The sequence below is a fragment of the Argopecten irradians genome, chromosome 8 (genome assembly GCF_041381155.1).
Source record: "Argopecten irradians isolate NY chromosome 8, Ai_NY, whole genome shotgun sequence".
Lineage (NCBI taxonomy): Eukaryota > Metazoa > Mollusca > Bivalvia > Pectinida > Pectinidae > Argopecten > Argopecten irradians.
The window spans coordinates 22,829,999-22,847,394 of NC_091141.1; positions in this window are offsets into that span (position 1 = coordinate 22,829,999).

Genomic DNA, 17,396 nt, shown 5'->3' on the forward strand with positions numbered 1-17,396 from the left:
GGGCTTGAGTTGAGAGTTTTTCAAGGTACAATGTACCTGGCATGGTAAGCTTTTGACTGTTTGAAGTAGAATTACACCGTGTAATTTCGAGATAAACTCAGCTTAAACTGATGGAATGTTCAACTTGATTTAAGAACAATCACATCGTTTGAGCTTTACACAGCATAAAAATGTACTCAGCAATAGTGACGTGCCTTCCGAAAACAGAAATTAAATTGTAGTGTTTGTGAATTTTGATGATTAAAGGGGGATAACCCTTACTGAGTACACTAGACTCTACATCACTGCGAACGTCTTGGGGGAGGCGCTCGGAATGGTATTATGCCGAAGCTAGGCTAGACCGAAGAAAAACGACGACAGTACTAATGAGAACCAACTTTATCCAAAGAACTCATTGATTAATATCGACAGATATCTGACAGACTGATAGAAACATAAAGATTCATAAAAGCGAAACCAGGCACACTCAATATCCTACAAAACTATCATAGAAAAGTCAGATTTAAATAAGATTGCATCTTACCTTTCTAGTGGCTCAAAATCCCATTATCCTACGTCAAAATATGTGGTTTAAATAAATCACTTTGTCTCTCGCGGAATAGAATTCCATCATCAGATAAAAATCACCTCAGCAGCGTCCTTCTCCAAGCGCTGATTCGGAACCACATCACTACTAGAGAAGGGAATCTACATTGCGCGATATTAACTGTCACATCAAGAGTTAAAATGTTTGAATAATTATAAAAGTGTATTTTAATATTTTGTAGATTTTTTAGGTATTATTGCTAAAACATAAAGTTATGATGTGGTAAAAAATGCATTTTTGATTACTTTATTTATGATACCATGGGGAACTCTATATTATATCTGGCAAAATAATCCGCTGTTCCGGTATTTGTACCTGCTGACGTCAGCGATGTGACGAGCGGCAAATTTAAATGCATTATTAACGACGTTTCTTCAAAAAATAGTTGAATGTAAATCAGATAAATAAAGCAATAAACGTTGGTCCGTTTACCAAATGTAGTATATAGTCAATATGAATAGGAATGGTCCCTTGGGTGACAGATAAATAATCATGTCGTGCCCTAACGGGCGACATTCAATTTAGTTGGTCCCTTGATGTTCGTTATAATAAACGTGTTTATATAGTGTTTATAACTAAGCGATTTAGTTTTATATAATTAGCGATTTGTTTATAACCGTGTATACAGTGTTTATAATTAGCGATTTATTTGGTCCCTTGAGGTTTGTTATAACTGTGTATACAGTGTTTATAACTAAGCGATTTAGTTACAGTTGTTATTTTATACAGTGTTTATAACTAAGCGATTTAGTTGGTCCCTTGAGGTTCGTTATAACCGTGTATACAGTGTTTATAACTAAGCGATTTAGTTGGTCCCTTGAGGTTCGTTATAACCGTGTATACAGTGTTTATAACTAAGCGATTTAGTTAGGTCCCTTGAGGTTCGATATAACCGTGTGTATACATTGTTTATAACTAAGCGATTTGGTTGGTCCCTTGAGGTTCGTTATAACGTGTATACAGTGTATTTGTTTTATAATAAGCAATTTAGTTGGTCCCTTGAGGTTCGTTATAACCGTGTATACAGTGTTTATAACTAGCGATTTAGTTGGTCCCTTGATGTTCGTTATAACTGTGTATACAGTGTTTTATACTAGCGATTTATTTGGTCCCTTGAGGTTCGTTATAACTGTGTATACAGTGTTTTTATAACTAAGCGATTTGTTGGTCCCTTGAGGTTCGTTATAACGTGTATACAGTGTTATATAACTAAAGCGATTTAGTTGGTCCCTTGAGGTTCGTTATAACTGTGTATACAGTGTTTATAACTAAGCGATTTAGTTGGTCCCTTGAGGTTCGTTATAACTGTGTATACAGTGTTTATAACTTAGCGATTTAGTTGGTCCCTTGACTGTGTTACTAATAGCGATTTAGTTGGTCCCTTGAGGTTCGTTATAACGTGTATACAGTTTTATAACTAAGCGATTTAGTTGGTCCCTTGAGGCCCGTTATAACCGTGTATACAGTGTCTATTACTAAGCGATTTAGTTGGTCCCTTGAGGCCCGTTATAACCGTGTATACAGTGTCTATTACTAAGCGATTTAGTTGGTCCCTTGAGGCCCGTTATAACCGTGTATACAGTGTCTATTACTAAGCGATTTAGTTGGTCCCTTGAGGCCCGTTATAACCGTGTATACAGTGTCTATTACTAAGCGATTTAGTTGGTCCCTTGAGGCCCCCCCGTTATAACCGTGTATACAGTGTCTATTACTAAGCGATTTAGTTGTTGGTCCCTTGAGGTTCGTTATAACCATGTATACAGTGTTTATAACTATGCGATTTAGTTGGTCCCTCGAGGTTCGTTATAACTGTGTATACAGTGTTTATAATTAGCGATTTATTTGGTCCCTTGAGGTTCGTTATAACCGTGTTTTACTTATGTTTTTTAAATTTCCAAGATTCGTCATAATTGTTTAAGGCCAGAGACGTTGATGACTGAAGTGAATAAATCTAGACAGATCTTGCTTGAGCAAAAACAAATACCATCAGAAATATCTGTTCAAATATCAGTAAAAAAATGATATTTTTCAATACACTTTATTTAACAGTTTATGACACTCCCATTATACCTGGCATCGACTACACACTTATAAAAGATTAAGTTACACTTTTTTTCATATGCTTTACGGAAACTTGTAGCGTTGACTACGTCATTAATATGATAATATGCTTATGTCAATAAAATGTCATAAATGTCGATTTATTCCTCATTGAGTAATAGTCAATGGCTTAAAAAGGGAAATGCTAAAATAGTGTTTACTAAACATGAAAATAAAAACATCGATTATCACGACAAATTCACACAATACTGCCTTTTTACTTACTCACAAGTGTATCTGGAAGATAAAATAAGTTAAAGGCAATTTATAATTAATAAAATATTGATCGGTAAATATATTAACATATTCATTTAAGTGACCATACATGCCAAACTGAATCTTTCCCTTGTTACTTGTTTGCAGTTTGTGTCGGTCAATTAGACCTTCCTGTTATGCAATTTAACATTTCACAGTGTTATTATGACACGAGGAATTCGTTGTGTCGTGAGCGATGTTACATAGAAACAATCCCAAGCTATACTAAATAACAGAACAAATGTTTATTTGTTGTTTTGCATTTAACTAAAAGTACGTGGCCATGAAGCTTTATTATAAAAAGTAAGCATACAATAAGACGACTTTTAGTCAGAAAATACGTTAACGTGATCTATATTTTATATATTACTTTAACTTCTACTCATTTAAAAACAATGTACATGTACATGGCTAATAGCAAAACAAACCACTCGACATGAAAAGATATTTAAAAGTGTATCAATTTTTGTTGAAGACAAATAAGTGTGAGTGGTTGCTTTGAACTAAATATCATCATACGTAGGCAATGTTTATTCGAGTGAATTTCCAGAAATATTGATTAGATTGATATAATAGATAATGAAGTGTCACGTGGAGATCAATACAAAGCAAACATTATAAAATAAGTATCATATCTAATATAAAAATTAAGGATCATTGATTGGGCCCATATGGTGTTATACCGCCCTGGTAAAATATCAAAATGCGCCCTCGGTCACTATTACACTTACCAGGGAGGTAAAACATATTATAGAATTCAGTAAAGGTCCATAAGCTTATATATCTCTCAGATAATGAGTTTTATGAAAATGGAACATCCGATGAACCATCATGACTCCTAATGTTCAAACAGAATTATTTTTAAGAAATGTCTTGCGTGATATGGAAAAAAGTTCAATCTAGACTGTTGTCTGACAGATATGGTAATGACGTGTATCAAAGCATCATTCGTTACATACACCGCAAAATAATGAAATACATTTTACATTTTGTCACCAATAACTATGTAGGGACAAAACGGTAAGGTAACCGTAACAGTGTATACAAAAAGACAAAACGTAAATGTAATAGTGATTATCTATATAGGAGACACTGGTGTATGTACAGGTCCTCGGGTATATCTTGATATCACAAGAAGACACTGGATTACCGCTGTTAGCCATGCCCAAGATAATAACTATTCTATCATGAACCAAGGTCACAGGCCAATACACAAAATACCCACCAGTCACATCATGGTTCACCGCGTATTAAGCGAAAGTAGGAATTACCTCGTTATAAAAATAGCGTAACTTGTATCCCAGCCATGACGAAAGAGAGAACACACCTAGTCATCGAATGTAGTTTTTGTGAATATCATCAAAGTATTAAGAATTCACTTCGTTACCGTATGATTCAAAATCATGTAACAGTAACTGTTGGAGAAAAATATGAGTAAATTATTTACGATTATTTAAAACATCATATTTAAGATGGCGACGATTCTCTCCTCCACTTCGGGATGGCGCTAAGGTGACAATTTACGTCTTCTTACCTCGGCTTCCAAGGTACTTGTCCATAATGAGTAATTTCCTATTATTGAAATCATATTGTTTTTGTAAATTCCTTTGATTAAATACTCCCTAATCCCATTTCTGTTGATCATGGTGAACGTACATGGATATTTGTCAGTTTAATTGGACCATTGTTTTGTATCCTTATATCTCAGTTCAAGTATTCGAAGCGTTTAGCATGGATACATCTTGATATGAATGATTCAATATGATCAGAGTTTAACATGCAATTATGCTAAGTGTGTATTTGCTGAATGGAACAAATGTAATTTTATTTTCCGATAAATATAATGTATACATCTACATCTACACTACATATGCATTACACCAATAGTTGTTCAGTGTCACCTTCAAAAACGGGAATGTTCACTATTTGTTTAATCTCTTAATAGATTAGTATCTCTATTCAAGGTATAGAATATGTTATGTACACATGATTCATGTCATGGTTCATCGCGTATAAAACGAAAGTAGGAAAAACCTGCTTCTAAAAATAGGTAAAAACACCTACGCTATGTAAAGATGGTATCGCACATACAGATCATTTGTAAGCGTCACTAAATGTACATCATCTGATTCGGTTACCGTCCAGAGTTTAACTACACAAAACCCTGTTTTTTAGACCATAGATAACAAAACGACCATATCGTATTATGTATTTTAGAATTAGCTTGCATAACTTTTCTGTTAAAATGGTATACTACAACTATCAGAGAGTCATTTTAACAACAATGTAAATATAAAAACTAAATAAAAACCTTAGTCATTCGTATTGATTTACATTTGATTACATGTAATTTACAATATTATGTCAGTATTGTAAGAAAATAAATTGTGACATGTTTTGTTTAAAAATCCTACTTCTTCTTAACCCCTGAGTTGATTATAACCATCCTTGATAGGAAAGATAATTGGGTGAATACAATCATATATATAATTTAGTTTCATATTTTACACTCATTTCTATTGCTTAGAAGTTTGATGTTACTTTTCCATAGACCGCAGGAATTGAACTTTGAGCATATAACGTCATACATGCAAAACGTTTTCGCGGGGAATTTTAAAAGAGATCATTAGTGAAATCAAACTATTGTCTAAGATGTCAATACGCAACATCTTCATTTGTTTTATTTTAAAAGTAAGGAAAATTAAAAAAAATGACTAATTTTCATTGACCCTTCACGTATATGAAATAATCTCCTTCCATTATGATTTCTATGACTTCATAAACCCAAAAGATATTGAGAATATTGCTTGAATAAACACAGTAGGTATGACCACTTCGAACTGAGAGGTGGGTCTCCAAAACGGAAACATTGTTGCAATTTTGCTTTAAATCTCTACTCCTCTTGACCTCTTACAACAATGGTGGGGATTGGGAATTCCGATTGTTGAAAAATTTGCCGCTATGATATCTTATACGTTGTGTTTTCGGCCTTTAGTTTTTTGTCAGATGGCCGTTACATTCCATGGGTCTCTCGTTAAGGGTTACGATGACTTACGATCACTACACCCATGGATATTTCATAGGAAACTGAAGGTTCTGTATGCGACATCATAAGGTAATTATGTAGTCTGATCTTTTTTTTGCATCGAAATAATAGAATCATGATCCGTTGTAGACTTTGAAGTCTGTATTAGCATGTGATCGGTCAGTTTTTTTTTCCGAAACGGCCTTCAGTATTAATATGATATATCCAAGTTGTGTAGAGATATTAAGTGGTCTTGAAACATGGAAATCGAGGATGATGTAACATAGACACAGGATATATGAAATAAAATTCAATTTTGAAAACGAAACATAAAGTTGATAAAACATGGTACTTGCTATCTCGGTAAGTACATCAAATATCTAATTAAAAAATAATAATTCTTACACGATAACGAGATTTATTTTAATAATGTAACTGACCAAACAAAACGATATTCCATAAATTGTTTGAGAAAGAAAAATGACTATTCTATACATATTTATATTTCACAGGAATGTGACTATTTTGATTAATGGTACAAATCTACTGTTACATTATTATGTATATCTTATCATACTATACAGATAACAAATACTGTGGAATTGGTCTTAATATCTCACCACAGGAATTGTATACTATCCAAGTCTGTTGCAAGTGTTGAGTTGTTAGTGTAGGGTTATACAACATGGCTGTTTATATTTAAATCAAAGTACATATACCGCTTAAATAGTCAGACGTTAAAATATGTTTGTTATTAACATTGATTCAGAATTAGTTGTCATATTTTTGACATGCATTGGGTGTTATAGCATAACCAATAGTGCCCGTTAGATATGCTTATATTTATAATGATATAGTCATACCCGTTATAAAAAGAAAAAGGATGAAAAGTAAATTATGAAAATAAAAGTTATACGCTTGTATAGTGAAAACTATCATTTGATGTAACAGCCAGTGTTTGGCGGAAAAGAGTTAAATTCTTTCAACTTCCGGTGTATTGCCACGGACAACAGACTAAGCAATAACAGTAGATGGAATAGTCTCATTGATAAAACGGGATATACAATGATAAGTACAACATTTCAATCTATTTCAAATATTTTCATTTAATCATTGAAGTCACTATTTTTTAATTTCATCGCGGTATGAAAGAAATTAAAAAATAGTGACTTCAATGCTTATAATTAATTTTCCAGGCTACTTTATCAAATGAAATACGTTTACATGTACGATTCCATTGATTTTTCCAAGGAATTATTTTTCCAAATCGATACGCAACGTCAATGTTTCTATAGTGACGTCACGATAACGTCGGGTTTCCGCGCCATTATCGGATTTTTTTTCATCGTGGAATGAAAAAAATGAATAGGCCAATCAGAAAGCCAGAAACAAAGAGAAAATTAATTATAAGAATATATTTCCATATTAATCAGTTTTCAGAATATTCTTCAGTGAGTTATCATACCGACGTAAAACTCGGTCATTAATTCTTGACCTTTTGAACTCTGATTGTGGTATTAGTACGTCAGAGCCCAACTGCCAATTTAAAAACTGGAAAATATCATACATTGGGGTTAGTAGCATCATGTAGGTACTGTGCAGTGAACATGTAAATACGATACAGTGGTAATCCATATTTGGCGTTACTTAGTGCGTTGTAAAGGCAAAAAACGAAAGTAGGAATTACCTTGTTCTGTTTATAGTGTAGCTCATATGGAGACCAGCCTTGTTTACTCTAATTTAATTATATAGACTTAGACATTGATAGATAACGTTGTTGTTTCTTGGATTGTTGTTGTGGATGAAAAAATGACAGTTAATTGATTAATTACTACGATACTCCAGTCACATACGTCACATTAACAATACATAGTTTATAGGTACTGGTTGATCTGTCCAACCTGACGGGACGGGCGAGTCTATGTTACCTTGGTATCCAAAGTGACGATTTACATCCAGTCATAGACCGCCGTTTATTTGAGATCAGGGGGAAAACCATTTCATACTCCTCTTTTAAGAAAAAGCAAAGAACAAACCAGGAATTGTCATTAAGGAAACTCATTAAAGAATTGGAAGATCAGGAAAATGTTAATTTAGAAGAATTAGCAAAAGCACAGAAAGAACTTAGAGTCCCTCAGAAAACATAATCTTAAAGGAAGTATACTAAGGTCAAAAGTAAAATGGGTCGAAGAGGGGGAGAAACAATCTAAGTATTTTTTAAATTTGGAAAACAGGAACTTTGTCACTAAAATTATACCAGTAATTGAAAAAGATGATGGAGAGATTATAACAGATCAAGATGAAATTTTAACTGAAGTTAAACAGTTTTATGAAAATCTATATTCAGATATAATTAGAATTACATGATATTAACCTAAATGAATATCGTGATTATGATAGTATACCAAAATTGAACTTATCTGAATCCGACAGTTTAGAGGGCAATATAACTTATGAAGAGGCAGGTGTTACTTTAAAAAATATGAAAAACAATAAAAGTCCCGGTTCAGATGGCATCACTGTAGAATTTTTAAAATGTTTTTGGAAACAGCTTGGTCATTTTGTAATCAGGTCAATTCAACATGGGTTTAATACTAACAAACTTTCAGTAACACAAAGGCAGGGAATTATAACTTGTTTACCTAAGGGAGATAAGCCAAGACAGTATATTAAAAATTGGAGACCAATTTCACTCTTGAATACCATATATAAGATTGCATCAGGCACTATTGCTAATAGAATTAGAAAAGTTTTAGACACTATTATAAACTCAGACCAGTCTGGATTTATATCAGGAAGATATATTGGGGAGAACACAAGAATTATATATGATATTATGCATTATGCGGATGAAAATGATATTCCTGGTATGTTGTTAAATGTGGATTTTGAAAAAGCATTTGATTCGGTCAGTTGGAATTTTATTGATAGAGTACTTAAAGGGTTTGTGACACAAAAAGTGATAAGTTGTCTACATATTGGGCCCCCTTTAAGTTCACCGAAATACCCCACTCCATGGGGATGGCAAATACACACACTGAGATACCAGGCTATACATAGGGCCATCTGGGCAGCTGACCGATATGCAAAAATTTATTGCGATAACGAGGCTGTCAGCCAGCACACGTCACTGGTTCACCGACTGGCTCACTGCTGCTGATGAGACAGACACGAATAGAGCTATACACCTAAACTTACAGTTATATCTTATCCTGTGTTTCACATGAAATAATTACAGACTGTCATTATAAATTCAGTGTGGTGCAATGTGCTGCTTATGGCTGCTATAACAATCGCAGAAATAAAATAAGTTAAAATAAAATAAGTTTTATAAACAAGTTATTTCGCTTTCCAAAGAAGAAGAGTGTTCAAAATACATGGTTGCACTACATATGTGTCAAGTTGAGCTGACAGAAAATCATCATTTGTGTAAATGGGGATAAGATAAGATAACTGTGGAGGCATTAAATTACTTCAGGGTCAATTTAATTCATGTTTGAAAAGGTGACCTATTATCTATGACCTGATAATGGTATTTATTGTACATTTATATTATAATTAGTCAGCCCTGTTTGTTAGTAAACATTGTACATGGAATGTGCTTGTTTCAAATGTGTGTTTGCTGGTAACAACTTAAGGACAATTCATCATCACCATTGCCAGCTACTTAATTACTCATACGAATGCTACAGTACTCATTATTAAATAAATAATTGCATAATATCAGTAATAGTATCTGGCTGTATAGTCATATAAATACATTATATCGAGAAGAGGATTGATGTAATGTATATAAATATTGCAACAAAAGTAACATTTCGTTAATAATAAATATATCAATAGGTAAAAATAATAAGAATATAAACAATTTACAGAGATGTTTTTTTATTGAAAACTATGGAATTGATATCATTTATCTCACAACAGCGGACCGTAGATTCCGATTCCATAACCATTGGATCACAGAAACCACATGAACACCTGTTGAAAATAAAAAAATATAACTAAATATGTATCCACAACATAAAATGGAAAAATTGACTTTTGGTAATTGAACCATGTAATTAGCTTTGTTTCATAGTTGTAACGCATTATTATACACTCCTCTGTTGTTCAGAATATAATCCTCATTTATTGAATTATTCAATTGTTTATTGACATAGTAATAAAGTGTATTACACATTGTTATCATTGATGTTTATTAAAAAAGAGAGATTTTATTGAGATACATATATATTTGTAATATGTAGGTATGTAAAATTAGTGTAGTAATTATATAAGTCGTAAGTCACTGATATCAATCATACAAATGCAGTTAGGTTAATGCATTTATAATGTAATAAAAGGAGAAATTAATTGTTCTCAATGGATGATCTTAATGTAAAAAAATTAATTATGTAAGATATATTACAGATTATATTCACTTATCAAAAAGAAATTATCTGATGAATACCCATGAAGGCATCCACATCTATATTTAATGCCAATAAATTAAAATAATAATAGGTGTATTACAAACCATGCTGTGTTTGTCAACCGATCATCTTGACTACCTTCTTGGTTTTCGTGATCAGCATCTGAAACATCTGGGGATATTACCCCCTTCTCCGTAGAAAGAGAATTATCAGTGTTCATCAAAGGGTCAAACTGGTATGGGATAATGTCAGGAACAAAACCAAAAGCAGGGATACCTCTGTCATTGTTTTACACTGCAGATATTTAAAAAAATTCTAGAAGACTCTGTAGTTTTTCTCTATAAATATACAGTAAAACGGATGACGCGTTGGTACCACGTGACCGGCTAGCTCATTAAAGTTTTCTCAGCCGCAGCAATTTACCCTTACTGCCCTTAAAGTAGATAAACAGCTTTGCGGAGTGCTGTGAAACGTGTGTCAGCCAACATTGATGAGGTCAAACTATCAGAAAATTTATAAAAATGTTTTTGTGTCACAAACCCTTTAACTTTTTTAACTTTGGAAATGACATACGAAAATGGGTAAATGTTTTTCAAAATGGTTCTAATTCAACTGTTAACCAGGGGGGAATTTGTTTCCATTTTTTCTTATCAATCGAGGATGTCGCCAAGGTGATCCTATCTCCCCATATTTGTTTATTCTCTGTGCTGAAGTTTTAGGAATTAGAATAAGAAATAATGTAAACAATAAGGGTATTAACATTGATGACACTCCTTTATTATTATCCCAATATGCTGATGATACATCAGTTATATTAGATGGGTCAAGACAAGCATTAAGGGAAACATTGAAAGAATTGAAAAAATGCAGAAATATCTGGCTTAAAAGTAAACAAGGGTAAGACTGAAGTAATTTGGATAGGGAATAAGAAATATAGTGATGAACAATTTTGTCCAGAATGGAACTTGCATTGGGGAAAAAGGAGTTTTACAGTTTTGGGTATTCATTTTAACGTAGAATTACATAGAATGGTAAAAATGAATTATGACAAGAAACATGTTAAACTTAAATCAATTCTGAATACTTGGAATAAAATAATTCTTACACCTATCGGCAAAGTGCAAGTTATTAAATCGCTACTAATTTCACAGCTTAATCACCTGTTCATAGCACTGCCAAATCCTGATAAATATTTCATAAAAGCACTTAACTCAGAAATATATAAATTCCTTTGGAACAGTAAAGTAGATAAGGTTAAGAGAGATATTATTATAAAGAAATACAGTGAAGGCGGTCTTAGAATGATAGACATATACTCTTTTATCAGGGCTCTCAAGTTAACATGAATCAAAAGATTATACACAAAGTCAAGTAAATGGCAAGTGATTCTAGAAACCAATATTAACACAAACATTATGGCTAATTGTGGAGTAGGATATGTTGAAGAATGTGAATCTAAATGTAACAATCAATTTTGGAAAGATGTTTTTAATTCTTGGAATTGTTTTATTAAGAAACAAGCACAGTTAAATGGTCATGATATATTGAAAAACACCCATTTGGTACAATAAGGATATAATAATAAATAGGAAAATGGTATTTTATAAAAACTGGTACAAGAACAATGTTATTTTTCTTAATGACCTTTTGAAATGTCCATACTCGTTAAGTTTTTACAATTTTCATGAATTTACAGAAAAATTTAATGTTAATACTAACTTTGTAACTTACCAGGGAATTATAAATTCGTGTAGAGAGTACTTATCTCACAAACAGTTTGATAATTTCAATCTGTCTTATCCATTTATACCAAATAATTTAGAAATTTTTATTAAACATAAAAAGGGATCAAAAGAATTCTACCACATACTTTGTCAAAATAACACAAGGTCTTCTGGTAAAGGAAAATGGAACAATTTATTTGAAATTAATGAGGAAACTTGGAAGCAAATATACTTGACCCCTTTCCGAGCTACTTCAAGCTCAAAACTTCAATGGCTACAATACAGAATAAATCAACATATCCTCACAACAAACTCATACGTATTTAAAATTGGCTTATCTGAAAATCCACATTGCTTTTCCTGTAAGACAGAAATAGAAACAATAACACACATATTTTGGGAATGCAGAGAAGTGCAATTATTTTTTGAAAATTTTGAATTTTTGCTAGATTTATTATTTATTCCTTTTTCTTTCAATAAAAAGACTATCATTTTTGGTATACCCAACAATAGAAACATATATTACAAAACTGACAACCTAATTTTACTCATTTTGAAACAATACATTTATAGATCTAGATGTCTACAACAAAACCTATCAATAACATCATTAAAATCTATTATAAAGGAAAACTATGATATTCAGAAATACATTAGTATTGGCAAAGGAAATAAATGTGAAGAAGAATTCAATCAAGATTGGAAAAAATGGATTAAGCTTATAGAAATCACACCCAATCTCTGGCAGCACGACTTGAAATACAATGAAATAATACATCTGATAATTTAAAAATATTAACCAATAATTCTGCGGAACTGCATACCTCCAGCGAATATATCCCATACTACTCTCTCTCTCTCTCTCTCTCTCTCTCTCTCTCTCTCTCTCTCTCTCTCTCTCTCTCTCTTCCCCTATTGTACATGTATGTATATTTGTATAATTTGTAAGTGTGTGTGAATGTTTTGGCATGTGTGTATAGGATAAAAAAAGAATTGACCAAATTGAGTATGTATAAGTTTGTATATCCTGTAAGTGTGTGAGTGTGTGTGTAAGGGAAGGGGGTGATAGTGTGTGTGTTTGTGTGTGTAAGATAAAAAAAAAAAGAGAATAAGATTGAGTAGAATGCATGAAAAGGATGGTGTTGATAAGGAATAAGCTAAGAATAAGGATAACTGATAACTGTAATAATACAATAAAAAAAAAATAAAAAAAACACTGAAGCAAGACGTGTACTTTCAATAATGTCAAACATTACCAGTAATATCAAGAACTCATTATCGTTGATATATTTAATCAAAACCATATAATCTTTACTGGTGTGTGATACATTTAGATGTATTAGGGCTTTGCCAGTATTGATATGGTAGTACATCAGTTATGATTGGATTGGAAGAGATAACCCCAATTCTTTATCGGGACAGGGGAGGGGATGTTTATTTTTCTCAGACATGCGTTAACCGTATAGTTCGAAAAGAGGAGAGGACATTTGGTAATTGTACCCTATTTATTTGATAATGGCGAATTATCTGGGGTTGAAGACATGATTCGAATTCGCTCAAAATGTTTGATATCATATTGATTAATTGTGAACGGATAGGAAATACCTTTATGCTCAATATATTATTTGATATCATCGTAGTTAAAGAGTGAGAGAGAGGGGGGAGAGAGAGGGAGGGAGAGAGATACTTTATTTTAACATATGTATATAATTACTTAATTTATTGATACGTATGTATTTGTAATCACTCCCAATGCTGACGACCGAAGTTGTAGTAATCGCTGCTTTACTTAAAGTCCATCACATCCAGTGCTTTGGTCTCTTTCTCCTGTCAATCTGTTGCTTTCTTAATTATGTAGCTCTTCGGTCGCCAGCGTCGGAAAGATATTGAGAAACATTTTTCAATAGTTCATATTATAAATAGGAAACGTAAGAGGAGGAGGGAAGTGGGTTAAAACCTATTACAGTCAGTTATATACTGTTGAGTGCTCTGACATATTGTAATGTTATCTTCAATAGACAAATCTGGACTTCCGTGTAGTAGTAGCTGCAGGTCTAAAGGAATGAAGTTGTTTAATGTTCGAAATTATTGAATTCTCTGGTCAGCGTAATTATAACATGTAAAGAAGAAGTGATGGGCATCCTCAATGGGATGCCCACATTGGCATTGCTGGTAATCTATTAAATTAGAGCAGAATAAATCATTTTAGGGTACTGCATCTATTTCTTAATCTGGCATGCAATATATTTGCTTTTCTATTTCCAATAGAATAATAAATAGGTACTTTCGTAAGATTGTTTAGAGACTTTTTAAAAACGTTATATAAAACACTATATTTCTAATATTAATATCTAGCTGGTTTGAGAGCTGGAGACGGAAATTAGGTAAAGTAAAGTTGTTAGCATTTTGAAGATTATAGAAAGAATTTTCTGAAACTAGTGGGGGTAACAATGAATAGAGGTAGTTGGGTGTAATTTTGTTATTTATTTTGTAAAATAGTTGTAGTTTTCTACGGGAACGACGGGAAGTAAGTGGTTCTAGACCACTTTCCAAATACAGTGAATTTCTGCTAGTATAAGACGGTAGACCAGTAATTATTCAAGCTGACGTTTTTCTATTTGTTCTGCATCACTAAGAGAGCACCCATCCCAAACCTCACAACAGTATTCAGTGGCCGAATATATGACTTGTACATTTTTATTAAAGTTTGTTTATTAAGAGTATATTTAAGTTTTCGAAGAACACTTACCTGTTTTGATACCTGTTTACATATATTATCAATGTGGATATTCCATTTACAATTAGCTTCCAAGGTTACTCCTAAGTGCTTATGGTTATCTACAAAATCTACACTTACATTAATGAATTTGAAATCGATTTACAATCATTTGAGACATTTTTATATGTACATTGTACATAGTTGAAACACATTGTGCCCTCTTGCACAGCCGACATATAACGTGTACATGTATTTGTTCAGACCTTGCGGTCGCTTTCAAATTTTAATTGATGTACAAGTAGATGCACCGATATGGATATATAATTAGCCATGCCTTTGGTTTGATGGTTATGTAATACCTGGACCAGAATGTTGTTTACCTGTACACCCACCATTCACTTTAAATAACCACCAAATATCACAAGATGAATTTCATAGACACTTAGGTCTAACATTTAACGAAAAAAAGAATCATATCTTCAATATATGTGAAAACGCTTCATCAAGACAGAACTTATTACGAACATTGAAACATAAACTAGATAGAAATTCACCAAGAACTTTATATATCTCCTATATCGGACCTATTTAGAATATACAGACATTATTTTGGATACCAGAATGGAACAGTTGACTTGATCACATATGCCGACTCATGATCAGCATCACAGCTGCTGCACTTTGCTTTAATTGGCAGGGACTATTTTGCATATGAGCATGCCGTAATGGTAAATTACCTACTGTTTTAAAAGATATGCGACACTTTGATAATATCTTATTATTATATATGATTATTTTGGAAAACATTGAATTACACGAATGCTAGAATATTTTAATTACTGTAAAATATATATCAATTAAAATATGTTATTAAAAAATACTAGTACACATTCTGCTTCCATCAATTACTATTGTAAAATACGTGTGACACTTTAATAAACATTGTACAGTGTGTTTTTATATGATGATTAAAAAAAAGTAAAAATCATTATGTAATAAATAATATTAAATATATCAGCGAGTGCTTGAACTTAAATTAACAAAACTGTAGTATATCTTATGATATATCTTATCATAGGTATGAGTATAAAAATTACCTGGTTGAAAAGTTACCTGAGTTGTTGTTAGAGTTTGAAACAGACTATAACTAAACTTCAAAGGGTTCCCTGCATAAACACCTCCCTTTGTATTAACCAGAGTTGGTGTTCGGAGAATGAGCCCTATGCTCTAGGAATATTTATTGTCACCTCCATTTTTAAATTGAAGATGAATAAAAGTAAATGGAAATAAAATATCCCTGATCATACCTAGGAATATATATTATATATATATATGTTTCTGATATATGTGTCGTATACAGGTAAAACAATAATGGGAGTTGACTTATTCAGAAACAAAAAATGGTTCTAAGAACTATTTCAACTAAAGGTTTAACCTTAAACAATATTCCAGTCAAGTACTGTAATTACGGAATCGTAGCATATAGCAATTTCCGTAATTTCTAAGGTATTAGTAAGAATTCTAAGCATGTATTCTTACTAAGCATGTATTTTCACCGTTTGGAATCTTCATACACGAAGGGTTACAACATTACCACACTAAATATACCTATTTAGATATCACTAAGTATATAAAAAAAAAAAGATATTATATCTATTTATAACGCCTGTCAATTTCGCTAGCCAAGGGTATTAGACCGATTCTCTTTCTACTACCCTTGGCATATATATATCTCACTTCAAAACGGCTAGTCCCGCACTGCGCCACCTGCTGGATCACCGCAGATGCGACCCTTCCATTTACGTCATAAGCAACCAATTAAAAAGCTCGTGTCATTGTTGTTTGTTGAAAGAATGGCAGCGCCCCTATGAAACACGCGTGTTGTTTGCGACAGATTCAAAATACCAAAGATGAACACGTGTGTTAGTCATTTGTTGATTAGTAAGTTCGGACACCAGTTTTTGTGTTTCATGCAGAAGTTCTGCAATGTCCAATTTTGTAACGAGATCGCAGTATATCTTTTAATTGTTTAATTTGTGAAACATAAACCACGCACGTACTTTCCAATCTGTTCGGAGAGCAACGTCTCCAAGACGTTCATTTCGCTGGTATAAAACATCTAATTGATTAATTAATTAGATAGTAATATAACTTCGCTAGTAGTTGATGTTGACAGGCATGACATGTTTGATGCCTCATTATACAAATGTAGGTCACTATACTATCGCTTCAGTTCAGTTTTGTTGACATATCAAAGCTGCGTTTTCATTGGTCGCCTGAACCTAGCCGCATCCAATCAGAATTTGAAAGTAAAAACACCTGTTCTGAAGTGAGATATGCCAAGGGTAGTAGGAGAGAATCAGACCTTATTACATTGGCTTGCGTAGGAAGAGAATCGAACTTAATACCATTGGCTTGCGTAGGAAGAGAATCGGCCTTAATTCCCTTGGCCTAGCGAAGTTGAATGCATGTATACAAGTAATTTCATTTTTCATTTCAACACTTTATGTGATTGATTAAAAAAATGAATATACTATTTAAAGGATTTCGTATTATAATTTTGAAATAATTA